Raw genomic sequence first — 15,513 nt, 5'->3', positions numbered from 1 at the left:
TCGTAGCTGTGCTAAATTTAGCACAGCTATGATCATGAACTCAGACATGCGGGAGGACGCCCAGCACAGGGCTAGTCCGCCCCGCATGTCAGTGCTGCCCCCCCCCCCACAGAAGTGCACAGGCATCGCACAGCGGCAATGCCTTTGCACTTCAAGAGTAGCTCCCGACCAGCGCAGCTTTAGCGTGCTGGCCGGGAGCTACACATCGCTCTCCGGCCCGCAGCGGCTGCGTGTGACATCACGCAGCTGCTGCGGTCCACTCCCCGCACAGTCCGGTCACGCCTGCATTGGCTGGACCACGCCCACGAAATGGCGGCCAAACGCCACCGTTTCGCCCCCTCCCGCCCATTGAGCGCCTCTGCCTGTCAATCAGGCAGAGGTGATCATAGCGCAGTGACAGGCAGACATGCACCGGCGTGCTGCGGCATCGGCGCATGCGTGGTTCTGACCCGATCGATATGCTGTTAAAAACTGCAGCTTGCGATCGGGTCAGAATGACCGCCTCAGTCCGCAACTCCTGCACTCAATCAGTAGCCACCCTGGGATATGTTCTTAACTCTGTTGGGTACTCTGGTGGACTGCCTTATGCCTACTGTGGGATCACCTGTGCCACTACAGTCACAAATTGTCCCTATGGTTAATCCGCCATGGGTGGATAATTTGTCTAACGAGTTGCAGCAATTAAACCAATCTTTGGTTAGACATAAATCTGTTACAGGTAACACTTGTGCCCCTGGGTCATCTAAGCGGGCTGCTACCTCCTCACTGTCCACGCATCTCTCAGAAGTTTCTTCTGACGAGGATGGGGAACTAACTGTCCTGTCAGACACTGAATCAGATGCTTCTGACGAGGAATCTTCTTTACAGGTGGATGTCCCTGACTTTGTGGTTGCCATTAGACAGATCCTTCAAATATCTGATGATGATGATGAGGATACCACTGCGGTGGCTAAGAAACCTGACAAGTTTAAATGTCAGAAGGTAACTAAAACTCTATCATCACATTCTGACCATATAGTGGACATACGCCGAGAATCCTTGTCTGAGCCAGGGAAGAAATTCCCCATATCTAAATGGGCCTTAGCTCGATATCCTCTCCCTGTACAGTTATGTAACAAGTGGGAAAATCCGCCACCGGTGGATTCCTATGTCACCCATCTGGTGGAATCTTCTACTCTGCCTGTCACTACTGTCACCTCATTGAAGGAACCGACAGACAAACGTGTGGAGGGCTGCCTGAAATCTATTTATTCCCTAACAGCTGCTGTACATAGACCCACTATTACTGCCTCCTGGGTGGCAAAAGGTATTGAAGTATGGGTTCAGGCACTGGAGGAAGAGCTACCCGATGAATTATCTGACAAGGCCAGACAATATCTGTCTCACATTACCACCACTGCCTATTATATCCAAGAAGCGTCCTATGAGGCAGGTGTATTGGCAGCTAAGACGTCGACTACGTCTGTCCTGGCCCGCTGTACTCTGTGGTTTAGGTCATGGAAGGTGGACCTGGACTCCAAAAAGACCTTGGAGGTACTCCCTTTTAAGGGAGACATCTTGTTTGGGGACGACCTAAATAAAATTGTGTCTGATTTAGCGGCTGCTAAGACTGCATTTCTACCAAATCCTACTCCCTCTGCACAGAGGGCAAAAGGTATCACTTTTAGTTCCTTTCATCTCATGGGAAAGCAAAAGGTCAGGCATACCCGAGACAGTCTCGTGCTACCAAAACCACAAAGCCCAAAACAAAACAGTCCTGGGCGGCCTGTCAGCCTGCTTCTAAACAAGACAAGGCTGCCACATGATGGGGTGGGCCTCCCCCTGGGGGATCCCAGGGTGGGAGGCCAACTTCTACAGTTTACCAAGGTCTGGTTAAAGACCACTTCAGATGCATGGGTGCGGAAAGTCGTCTATCACGGGTACGCAGTCTCCTTCAAGAGACGTCCCCCTCGTCAGTTCTGCACCATGGTTATCCCTTTGGATCCATTAAAAGCGCACACTCCACAATTGGTGGTGAGTTCCTTCCTGGATACAGGAGTGGTGGTGCCGGTACCTCTGTTCCAGAGAGGCAAAGGATACTATTCGACCATGTTTCTAGTTCCGAAACCCAATGGGTCTTTCCGGCCTATACTCAACCTCAAATCATTGAACAAGTTTGTGAGAGTATCCAAGTTCCATATGCAAACTCTGCACTCAGTTGTACTGGCCATGGAACCCGGAGACTATATGGTATCCCTGGATATACAGGATGCATACCTGCATATACCTATTGCCATGTCACATCAGCAATATCTGCGGTTTGCTATTGACAACGGGGGTAATTCAGAGTTGATTGCATCAGCAAATTTGTTAGCAGTTGGGCAAAACCATGTGCACTGCAGGGGGGCAGATATAACATTTGCAGAGAGAGTTAGATTTGGGTGGGTTATTTTGTTTCTGTGCAGGGTAAATACTGGCTGCTTTGTTTTTACACTGCAATTTAGATTTCAGTTTGAACACACCCCACCCAAATCTAACTCTCTGCTGCACATGTTATATCTGCCTCCCCTGCAGTGCACATGGTTTTGCCCAACTGCTAACAACTGAATTAGGCCCAATATCCACTATCAGTTTCAGGCTCTGCCATTTGGACTGGCTACAGCTCCTCGGATCTTCACCGTCGCCAGCGAATCAGGATCCTGCCGTATCTGGATGACGTGCTGATCCTCGCAAACTCCCACAATGTCCTTCTAAGCCATCTACAACTGACAGTTTACTTCCTAAAAGCCCACGGGTGGCTCATCAATTGGAAGAAATCCTCGCTGGTCCCAGCTCAGAGCATGGTGCACCTGGGGGCACTGCTGGACACACACAGTCAACAGCTGTTTCTGTCTTCAGAGAAGATCCTGAAGCTTCAGGACAGGATAAGATGATTCCTTTGTCGTATTGATACACTCGACAATGCAAGTACTCAGTCTGATGGTGTCGGCATTCGATATGATGGCGTACGCCCATTCATTCAGCCCAGTGCCCCCTTCTACATATCAGTGTTCTCCCTCCTGCCCCATCTCCCACCATCTGTACAGTAAAGGAGTAATTAGCAGATATTACTGCGCAAGGTCCTACATGTTGAGCGGACGATAAAACATTCCCTACCACCCGTTGGACATCAAAGATGCCACTGATAGCATCCCCCCACCCCTACCGCTGGAGAATGGGTAGAGTCCTCAGTGCATTACTTTGCCCAGGGGCCTACACTGCTGTTAAGTTGGCCCTGAGTATATTTATATAGCAAGCACCATTGTGGAATTGTATATGGCTGCTTCCACAAATTTCCTGGCCTGGTTTTCTGTCCGTATCCCCCCTGCTAACAATGGCCTAGCTGCAGCTCACGCTCATGTACTTTACGTATGTACTGGACCCGTGCTGCGCACGTTTAGTACAGATTTACAGATTTGCAACACTGGTAGCATATTGGCTGCAGACTGTCAATGACTGCAAGTCTGCTGCCATTTCGGAGCAGGTAACTAGGGCTCACTATGGGGCATAAAATTAACTAGGGCACTACAATGGGGCATAAAATTAACAATTGCTGTGAGAGAGGTGTATCTCTAGAAGGGGGAAGGGCCCCTTCACAATGTTGCTATGGGGCCCACAGAGTTCTTACTACACCCTTGATCACACATATAATTGTAACTGGACTACATATGAATTTGCATCGACAATACTTTGACCCTGTTTCATTAGAGAGAAAACTGCAGGTCCCGGAGTTCAGTTGTCAGATTAGCAAAAATCAGAAAAAAATTACAGTACTATCTATAATATTCCCCTTTGCTCAGTACCATTTCTATGCAAACTAATTGGATACACAGTGGCGGAATATGCTATTATTAGGTGGTGACAGAACTAATCTTGATTAGCAGCCACGTTGATACTTTCCATTAGGCTGCAGAGGCAAGTCACAAGATAGAAGGAAATGGTCCTCAATCTGTGCACATAGTGATATTGATTGGAAGTAATTTATAGATACACCAGTAATATTTAAAACATTTTTTAGTCATGTCTGAGTCATCCTCTCTGTTACTGGAGATTGTCCTATGAATTACAACTGTTGAAAACAAAATGGGTACATTGTAAGAAGTGAGAGCATTAGGAGCATATTTTTCAATCAGATGCATACTGCTGGTGGCAACCTGCTCTGTACACATAAGTGCAATACAGCAGCCTGATTTCTGGTCGCAACACCATAGGCTGCCAGCAGGAATCAGCTGCAGAGACACATCCCGCAAAGTTGGCGGAAGTCGTTCTGGCAGCAGGTCGCAGGTAATTCAGTCTGGTCCTTAGAGGATTGCTGCAGAAAATACATCTATGTATCAGGCTTGGTTAAGTTGTGTGACTGACTACGTATACCTATATAAGAGTGACAGACTAAGGTGGATTTTAGTAAGTAAGAGGTGATCCTCTAACTGTAGCTTGAGGTGATTTTTCCTAAGAACATATAATATACGGTAATAATAGTGTTGTAGTAGTGTGTAATGTTACAATGGCAAGGTTTTCAATAATGTCATTGATACAATTGTATACAGGATATATGGGTCTATTTATATAGCTATATGAAAGGTCACCTGTTATTAAATGCACTGCACCCTTTTTTGACCCAGGAATAGGTGAAAGGACCCTTAAACTACTAACTGTACACCCTTAAAAGGTGGATGACTTAACTCTGTGAAGGCCCCAGAAAATGAAGTAGCCTTTACAGACACCTTGCTTTATACTTACTACATAATCATGAAAAAAAAAACTAGAACATATATTAAATTACATAGCATATTAGACTTTAATTAACACTTTCTCTATACAGTATATCTTCTTCCCTCATATGGTTCCTCTGAGTGGTCTCTCCCATGGGGGCCATTTGCTCTATTTAGTAGGATCTTATCAAATACCTGCAGCCAGGATCTCTTCTTATCAACAGAGCATTGCTTAGATCTCCCCAAAGCAGGAGAGAGCTTGCATAGTTGCGGTAAGCCATAGAAGGAGATTAATCAAACTTTCAAAGAGGACATGTGGAATATCTGCCCATAGTAACCAATAAGATTCTAGCATTATTTTATAGAATGCACTTTAGAAGGGGTAGCTGGAAGTTGATTGGTTGCTATTGGCATCTTTTCCACTGTCCTCTTTAGAATGTTTAATACATCTCCCCCAAAGAATTGCGCAGTTCCAAAAGTGATCAGCAGAGGTTCATTTTATATGTGAGTGCCAGCATCCTATTAAATTTGGTAAGTTGTGCAGTCCAGGGAGGAGAGAGTAAAGCCATTACCTATTATGGACTGTTGCTAAGCTGCTGCAGGTGTGATACACTTTACTGGCGGTATTGATACCGGCGGTCAGAAGACCGACTTACTGTAGGCATCCCAATGGAGAGAATCCTGACAGGGGGTATGTAAGTATAATTACCCCACCCCCAATACTCCACTAACCCTAACCCTCTCCTAACACTGCAACCTAACCCTAATCCTCCCTGGTAGTGCATAAACCTAACCTCTCTCCGCAGCCTAACCCTAACCCTCCCTTCCCACCAGCCTAACTCTAAGCATCCTCGGGGGTGCCTAAACCTAACCTTCCCCCAGCAGGCTAACAGTACAGTGGGCCGTATACTCACGATCAGGCCAGGTATCTGGATTCTGGTGTCTGCAGTTTTGCTGGTGTCGGAGTTCCAGCGTCGACATTCGGCCCGTGTGTCGGGATTGCAGGGGTGGCATTCCAACAGCCAGCTTCCCGACCACCAGCATCCTAACCACATCCCGTTTTTGCTAATATCTACTTTAATACAAAATATAACACAACCAGTTGATGTTCTTTCCATTTGATAATTCCATAAAATTACACCTAAACAATAAAGCTTTTTGTGAGGCTGTGAAAATTAAAGATACATTGTTTTCCCTTTATCTCAATTTGTTTGAGTTAATTAACATAGTTCTAGTTAGCTGCTGTTTTTAAGTTTGTGGTTCAGTCTGCCTGATCCAATAGTTCCATGCTGAGACTAATAAAAGATGAGGCAAACTAGTTTCTTTTCATTTCTCCAGGGAAAGGTTTCTTACTGAAGATCTTTCTAGGTATATGTACAATTTGTTAGCTATTCCATGGGGTCCGGATGTTAACCTTCTTGATCAGTCATTAATGACAACGCTGTTGCCCTGCAGAGAGATATTTACATGAATAATGTTAAGGAAAAGGAAGTCATTTGTCCCATTAGCTTTGCCACCAAGGTTATACCAGGTGATATATGTTTTTAGTAATTATACAACTGTAGTGATTGTCTCTTTTTATACCTGTAACATTGGACTGCATGGAACACAGTAAGCTGGAATCTTTTATCATTTATTTTGGTTGCTGTCATTTAAACCAGGGGTGTCCAAATATAGACAATAATGAAATCCTTAAATGTCAGAATCAATGGAAAGTAATTCAAGGACAAAACAGACCCATGGGTCAACAGCAATAAAGTAAATTACAATACCAAACAGGTCATTTCAGTTTGTCTTATTTATGCCTTGTGATTATGAATGGGGATTTGTGCACTTTGGTTGGCTCAACTTCAATCATTGGGAATAGGTCAAAGACAACTTTTTTGTTCACAAAAAAGTGAACAAAAATGCCAGTGAACTGGTTAAAGATAGTAATGATTATCAATTGTCAGTTAAATAATTGATTCGAAATTTGCAATTAGATCAGCAGTTTTTACAGAAATATTTCTCAGTGCATAAAAGTTCAGTGCTGCTACAAAAAAGATTGTGCAGTTTCAGAGTAGCTCGAGACCTACTCCTAGCTAGCGATCACTTCAGACTATTTAGTTCCTGTTTTGACGTCACAAACACGCCCTGCGTTCGGCCAGCAACGCCTAAGTTTTTCCTGCCACTCCTGAGTTTTTATCTGGCACGCCTGCGTTTTTTCACACACTCCCCGAAAACGGTCAGTTACCTCCCAGAAACACCCACTTTCTGAAAATCACTCTGCGGCCAGTAGTGCGACTGAAAAGCGTCGCTAGAGCTTGTGTAAAACTGCATTGGCTTTTGTGAAATTATGATGTGTGTGCGCAGTGTGCCCCATACGCATGCGCAGAATTGCCGATTTTTTGCCTGATCGCTGCGCTGCAAACAACGGCAGCTAGTGATCAACTCGGAATGAGGACCATGGGCCCTCATTCCGAGTTGTTCGCTCTCTTGCTGCTTTTAGCAGGCGTGCAAACGCTAAGCCGCCACCATCTGGGAGTGTATCTTAGCTTAGCAGAAGTGCGAACGAAAGGATCGCAGCGCTGCTACAAAAAAGATTGTGCAGTTTCAGAGTAGCTCGAGACCTACTTCTAGCTAGCGATCACTTCAGACTATTTAGTTCCTGTTTTGACGTCACAAACACGCCCTGCGTTCGACCAGCCACGCCTAAGTTTTTCCAGCCACTCCTGAGTTTTTATCTGGCACCCCTGCATTTTTTCACACACTCCCCGAAAACGGTCAGTTAACACCGAGAAACACCCACTTTCTGTCAATCACTCTGCGGCCAGCAGTCCGACTGAAAAGCGTCGCTAAAGCTTGTGTAAAACTGCATCGGCTTTTGTGAAAGTACAACGCGCGTGCGCAGTGCGCCCCATACGCATGCGCAGAATTGCAGATTTTCTGCCTGATTGCTGCGCTGCGAACAACGGCAGCTAGCGATCAACTCGGAATGAGAGCCATGGTCTTCTGAACTGGACACATTATTCCAGATGAGGCCGTACCAATGACCTACACAGTGGCATTATTACTTCTATTTTCCTGCTACTGATTCCTCTCCCTATGAAACCAAGCATCTGACTTGCCTTTCTCTTTGCTTTGTTGCATAGCTTCCCTGCCTTTAAGTCACTTGAAATAGTGACTCCTAAATCCCTTTCCTCCTCAGTAGTGGTTTCATTATAGTACCCTTGATACTATATTTAGCCTCTGTTTTTTTGAGACCCAAGTACTTGAATTTGCATGTTTTAGCATTAAACTGTAGTTGCCATGTTCTTGACCATTTTTCATGCCTAGCTAGGTCATCAATCATTTGCTTTACCCCTCCCGGTGTGTCTACCCTGTTGCATATCTTTCTATCATCTGCAAAAAGGCATACTTTCCCTTCAATACCATTTGCAATGTCACCAACAAAGACATTAAAGAGAACTGGTCCAAGTACAGATCTTTGGGGTACTCCACTGGTAACATTTCCCTCCATAGATTGCACTCCACTTACTACAACTGTCTGTTTTCTATCCTGCAACCAGGTTCTTATCCTTTTAACTGTTTTATAATCCACCCCCACGTTTTCAAGTTTATTTAGCAGTCTGCGATGTCGGACAGTGTCAAATGCCTTACTAAAGTCTAAATATGCTACATTTACAGCTCCCCCTTGATCTATTATTTTCATCACAGAGTCAAAGAAGTAAATAAGATTTGTTTGGCATGATCACCCACCAGTAATTCCATGCTGTTTTGGATCTTGTAAGTCGTTTGATTTAAGATATTCCACAACTCTTTCTTTTAATAGGTTTTCCATTACTTTCCCTACTACTGATGTAAGGCTTACTGGTCTGTAGTTACTTGCTTCTTCCTTGCTTCCACTTTTGTACAGTCTAACTACATTCATTTTTTCACAAAGTAGAAATGATTCCGCACCAGTTCTAAGAGTTCAGAATTGGGTAGTAAATAATAGTAGAGTACCAGAAAACCTGTATGATGTACACGAATAATTCGTATTAGGATAAGTGGTTCTGGTGGTGCACCCAGAGTCAGAGACAAGCTAGCAGGAAAAATGGATTACAGAAGACTCTTGTGTGGGTGCACTCTTATTTTAAATAGTTAATATGAGAAAATTAAAACATAACTTTTATTAATTCATCAATCTAAGAAAAAATCCACACTTAGGTTATCCACCACAGTTAATTAAATATATTAATACATATATATACACAATACAGCCCACCAGTATTTATAAGAAATACCTTATCTGATTATAGTGGCTGAGATGATGAAAAATATAATATAAATAATATAATAGAAATGTTCTGGTTAGTCTATATTAGACTTCAGGAGGGGTGTAGACACTCTGGTTCTACACCCTGATCCTATCCCACCAGCACAAGCTCTGCTTGTATTAATTAGACCTCCAAGGGTCATTGGACCAAAAGATTTGTCAGGAGTATAAGTCCGTCTTAGCATTGACCATGTCAAAAATGTGACATATCAGGGAAACGGTATATGGGAAAGGTAACACAGATTGGTGGAATAGGCGAAAGAAATGATTGGAGGAAAATGTGGTGATCCTGCTGTTGGCTTAGAGTCGAGAAGGTCATAAATTACAACACCGGGTATTCTCTGGGGGTCACCCTCACAGATACTGACCCAGCCCACCACCGTTTTGCTTCCAAGATCGGACGAGATCGGGCTCTGTCGGTGGGGTATGGTAGTAATTGATTAGGCCTACTATAGCCGACTCGCCAATGAGAGTGCACCTAAACAATTACCTAAACAATTGGAAGTGAACAAGCCCGCAGGACGGGTGAAACGCGTTTTCCAGCATTTCAGCAAGACCCATTTCAGCATCCCAGCATGAATTACTCCAATATCAAACAAGGACCTGAGGAGTTAATCTCTGCAGCTTGATACTCAGTGACCAACCCAGGGACCTGGGCAGGGACCGGTACCAACACCCCTTAACAATCCATCCCTCCCCCCCCCCCTTTTTTTGTCTGGTCGTTTCTAATTACCAGTGTTTTTATTTGGCACAACATATTGGTAGAGGGACAAAATATGTGATGTGTTACCTCCTCAATAGAACAGTGGCAAGGGTATAAAACATCCAATCTACCATTGTTGTAGGGGGTCTATCTACCCTTATTACCTGTTATATTTTATAGGGTTATTCTCTAACAAATCTGAGAAAGTGGATTACCCCAATGTCCGTGCACTTTGCCTGACGGCATAGGGCTGTAGCCCTGAATCAAGTGTCATATTTGTGCCCATTTAGGGATCCAGGCATAAATATTACTGAGCTCATTCGCCTTGCTGCAGGGTTTATTTAGCACTTACACATGGTGTCCTTTCAACACATGTGTGTGTATAGTGTGACAACCAGCACCTATCAGGATATAAGCACCTACATCTACCGTCTTTAATGAAATAGAGGAATTACCTACTATATTCAACATTGCCTGTTTTTGGGGTGTACAATTAATTAATATTTGTTTTTGACATCAAATCGATTGTGATATCAAGTTGATATTTTCATTCAGCCTTCCTTTCTCCTCCCTCCCTTCTTTCCCCCCCCCCCCCCTCTTGTCTTTCCCCCACTCTGGTTTGCCCTCTCCTTCAATCCCTCGTCTTTTCATTTCCTTTACATTTCCGCGGACTCTCATCCATGATCCACAGGTATATCCTGTGCCTAACATAGACAGCAGATCCGTCCCGTTTCTCTATCTCTCTTCTTATTCTTGTTTAGGTGCACTCTCATTGGCGAGTCGGCTATAGTAGGCCTAATCAATTACTACCATACCCCACCGACAGAGCCCGATCTCGTCCGATCTTGGAAGCAAAACGGTGGTGGGCTGGGTCAGTATCTGTGAGGGTGACCCCCAGAGAATACCCGGTGTTGTAATTTATGACCTTCTCGACTCTAAGCCAACAGCAGGATCACCACATTTTCCTCCAATCATTTCTTTCGCCTATTCCACCAATCTGTGTTACCTTTCCCATATACCGTTTCCCTGATATGTCACATTTTTGACATGGTCAATGCTAAGACGGACTTATACTCCTGACAAATCTTTTGGTCCAATGACCCTTGGAGGTCTAATTAATACAAGCAGAGCTTGTGCTGGTGGGATAGGATCAGGGTGTAGAACCAGAGTGTCTACACCCCTCCTGAAGTCTAATATAGACTAACCAGAACATTTCTATTATATTATTTATATTATATTTTTCATCATTTCAGCCACTATAATCAGATAAGGTATTTCTTATAAATACTGGTGGGCTGTATTGTGTATATATATGTATTAATATATTTAATTAACTGTGGTGGATAACCTAAGTGTGGATTTTTTCTTAGATTGATGAATTAATAAAAGTTATGTTTTAATTTTCTCATATTAACTATTTAAAATAAGAGTGCACCCACACAAGAGTCTTCTGTAATCCATTTTTCCTACATTCATTTTTTTCCAGTCCTCTGGAATTTATTTATTTATTTATTTATTACCAGTTATTTATATAGCGCACACATATTCCGCAGCGCTTTACAGAGAATATTTGCTCATTCACATCAGTCCCTGCCCCAGTGGAGCTTACAATCTTTATTCCCTACCACATGTACACGCAGACACATTCACACCTAGGGTAATTTTGTTGAGAGCCAATTAACCTACCAGTGTATTTTTGGATTGTGGGAGGAAACCGGAGTACCCGGAGGAAACCCACGCAAGTACGGGGAGAATATACAAACTCCACACAGTTGGGGCCATGGTGGGAATTGAACCCATGACCTCAGTGCTGTGAGGCAGTAATGCTAACCATTACACCATCCGTACTGCCATGGCACCTGTATTTATATTAAGTTACAAAACTCTTCTTTTGGAAAGAAGGGCAGATGCTTTTTATAAAGACAAATTGTTTGTGGCAATATCTTTAGTTAATAAAGAAATACTCTGGAATGCCACCTGTGTGGGTTTTTAGAATATTGCATATTGCTGGCAGCTTAGAGAGTAATAGGCCCTACACACTGGCCGATTTTCTGAAAGATATGAACGATCTCGTTCATAAATGAACGAGAACTCGTTCATATCTTTCAGTGTGGAGACTCCAGCGATGAACGATGCGCGTCCCCGCGCTCATTCAATCGCTGGTCTCCCGTCGGCTGTGCATGCAGGCCAATATGGACGATCTCATCCATATTTGCCTGCACTTCAATGCAGCCGCGTGACGGGGGGAGTGAAGAAACTTCACTCCTCCCGTCACTGCCCCCCCGCCGCCGGGTCGCTCGTCGGCCGTATCCGCCGTCGGGCAGCTCGGCGGCGGGTCGGCCAGTGAGTAGGGCCCTTAAGCCTCCAAATCTCTGACCTTTAAATTGGATGATCTGGAGGCCAGAATTGATTGAATCTCACTGTGATTTATCACTATTGCTGCAGATTTGCAGGTTATCACATTCTGTCCTTAGACTTTTTAGACTGTAAGTCCTCAAATCCTCCCTTATCTCTCTTCTAGTTTTGATGCATCTCCCCCCAAAAGTAATAGTATTTGACATTACAAAGCAACAAATTAATCAAAAAATAATAAAATATGTATATATATATATATATATATATATATATATGTATATATACACTGCTCAAGAAAATAAAGGGAACACTAAAATAACACATCCTAGATCTGAATGAATGAAATATTCTTATTAAATACTTTGTTCTTTACATAGTTGAATGTGCTGAAAACAAAATCACACAAAAATTATCAATGGAAATTAAATTTATTAACCCATGGAGGTCTGGATTTGGAGTCACACTCAAAATTAAAGTGGAAAAACACACTACAGGCTGATCCAACTTTGATGTAATGTCCTTAAAACAAGTCAAAATGAGACTCAGTAGTGTGTGTGGCCTCCACGTGCCTGTATGACCTCCCTACAATGCCTGGGCATGCTCCTGATGAGGTGGCGGATGGTCTGCTGAGGGATCTCCTCCCAGTCCTGGACTAAAGCATCCGCCTACTACTGGACAGTCTGTGGTGCAATGTGGCGTTGGTGGATGGAGCGAGACATGATGTCCCAGATGTGCTCAATTGGATTCAGGTCTGGGGAACGAGCGGGCCAGTCCTTAGCATCAATGCCTTTGTCTTGCAGGAACTGCTGACATACTCCAGCCACATGAGGTCTAGCATTGTCTTGCATTAGGAGGAACCCAGGGCCAACCGCACCAGCATATGGTCTCACAAGGGGTCTGAGGATCTCATCTCGGTACCTAATGGCAGGCAGGCTACCTCTGGCAAGCACATGGAGGGCTGTGCGGCCCCCCTAAGAAAGGCCACCCCACACCATTACTGACCCACTGCCAAACCGGTCATGCTGGAGGATGTTGCAGGCAGCAGAACGTTCTCCTTGGCGTCTCCAGACTCTGTCACGTCTGTCACATGTGCTCAGTGAGAACCTGCTTTCATCTGTGAAGAGCACAGGGCTCCAGTGGCGAATTTGCCAATCTTGGTGTTCTCTGGCAAATGCCAAACGTCCTGCACGGTGTTGGGCTGTAAGCACAACCCCCACCTGTGGATGTCGGGCCCTCATACCACCCTCATGGAGTCTGTTTCTGATCATTTGAGTTGACACATGCATATTTGTGGCTTGTTGGAGGTCATTTTGCAGGGCTCTGGCACTGCTCCTCCTGTTCCTCCTTGCACAAAGGCGGAGGTAGCGGTCCTGCTGCTGGGTTGTTGCCCTCCTACGGCCTCCTCCACATCTCCTGATGTACTGGCCTGTGTCCTGGTAGCGCCTCCATGCTCTGGACACTATGCTGACAGACACAGCAAACCTTCTTGCCACAGCTCGCATTGATGTGCCATCCTGGATGAGCTGCACTACCTGGGCCACTTGTGTGGGTTGTAGACTCCGTCTCCTGCTACCACTAGAGTGAAAGCACCGCCAGCTTTCAAAAGTGACCAAAACATCAGCCAGAAAGCATAGGAGCTGAGAAGTGGTCTGTGGTCACCAACTGCAGAACAATTCCTTTATTGGGGGTTATTCGCTAATTGCCTATAATTTCCACCTGTTGTCAATTCCATTTGCACAATAGCATGTGAAATTGATTGTCAATCAGTGATGCTTCCTAAGTGGACAGTTTGATTTCACAGAAGTGTGATTGACTTGGAGTTACAGTGTATTGTTTAAGTGTTCCCTTTATGTTTTTGAGCAGTGTATATATATATATATATATATATATATATATATATATATATGTTGTAAGGAAAGTATATATACTGTAGTTGTGATTCTCAAATACATTTGTCAGTGAACCCTAAGTGCATGTTTTTTGTATAATCTATAACTCAATGGACAGCAGTCAGAGTCTATTTAACAAGCTGGGAAAACCATAACTTTTCGCGGTTAGCTAACACCATCTTATGAAGGTTAGCTATTCTCGGCAATGGGAACTAGCAAAAGCTGTGGTTAGAAGCAAGTTTTTCACTGTGGCAAGAGGAGCCTTGGATGTTAACTAGTGAAGTAACTGCAGTCTGTATCGCTGAGAAATCTAGTGAAAGGTACCACAGCCTCTACACTACGGATATTAAGTATAGTTCTTGTTTTCACACTGAATATATTTAAATATAATCCTTGATCTTATATTGGATGTCGTTTATAAAATCTAATGCCAAATGTATTTGCTAGCATGTCAAGACATTAACAAATCTGTAACCCAATACTTCTTTTTCCTTGTCTCCTTGTCTCCATTTCTTTCTGTCACTTATCCACACTCATTAATTGCTACAATTCCCAGACACTCTTTTCTCGTACTGTGATTATATTATATGGTATTCCATAACTCAGCCAATAAAAATTGAGTTACCTCCTGAACCTTCTTCTTAACCTCCCCAGGGTTTTCTGCCCTATTGTAACAGTTCAAGCAAAACTTTATTTTGTTCTATGCTCAAACAACCCTCTGATCTCAAAGTCAACATCAATGTGACTGGATCATACTCTACAGCACAATTTCCCAATGCAGCCTGTCTGAATTAATATGCAATCTTCTGTACTTAACCATAGAATACCAGTAGAGTGATGATAAGGCTACTATTACTTATTCATTAGCTTTAGCAGCTTCCTTTCTCAGAAAGATAGGAATGCCTACTGGTACTTGAAATGAAAGCTGTGTTAGGTTTAAAGATGGAGAAGACTCTATATAGTACAATCCAATACTGGGCAACAGTATTCAGACACTGAAGAGGCAGAAGGCAGGATAGTAGGTGGAAAGTCAACTGCAGGTACTGTAGCAACTGAAGTGATAGCGGGCAGATTAATGATGATCAGACAAAGTTGGAACAGGAATAGAGTTGGATAAATTGCAGTGGTTAGGTAATACTGGGTCAGTGCTAGCAGCAGTTAGATAGGTCAGGGCTGGCAGACAGTAACCAGAAACAGTACAAGTTTAGTCCTGGAGAGGACATAGAAATACAAGCATTGACAATTAGTAGGCTTCAGAATAGCAGACAGGACTCTTTTTACAGTACTGTACCTCTAATTGTTAATACCTAGTTTGTTCTATTACAGTACAGAATTTGTTAATAATTGTAAAATATAGTACATATATAGTTAGAGAACACATTCTGCACAAAAATGTTCTGGGCAATGCAGGTTGTTAGGGTTTAAAAGGAATGGAGGAAGGTATAGAGACAAAGAAAAATTACAGAGGGCAGTCAGAAGAACCATGTGTGAGAGCTAGAGACAAGGAAATTGTAAAAGACAAAACATAAGGGGTCATTC

General features: G+C 43.6%; 1 protein-coding gene and 2 pseudogenes across 3 annotated transcripts in view; 2 read left to right on the top strand and 1 right to left on the bottom strand.

Annotated features, from left to right (window-relative positions):
• Positions 1 to 15,513, top strand: part of CNTNAP2 (contactin associated protein 2) — a 2,955,022-nt gene that overhangs the window by 790,137 nt on the left and 2,149,372 nt on the right. The gene's annotated exons all lie outside the window — the stretch shown is intronic.
• LOC134930380 (5S ribosomal RNA) lies at positions 9,347 to 9,465 on the bottom strand (annotated as a pseudogene).
• On the top strand, positions 10,532 to 10,650 carry LOC134930379 (5S ribosomal RNA; annotated as a pseudogene).

This window comes from Pseudophryne corroboree, chromosome 5 (genome assembly GCF_028390025.1).
Source record: "Pseudophryne corroboree isolate aPseCor3 chromosome 5, aPseCor3.hap2, whole genome shotgun sequence".
NCBI lineage: Eukaryota > Metazoa > Chordata > Amphibia > Anura > Myobatrachidae > Pseudophryne > Pseudophryne corroboree.
This window is presented reverse-complemented; position numbering and strand designations above follow the sequence as displayed.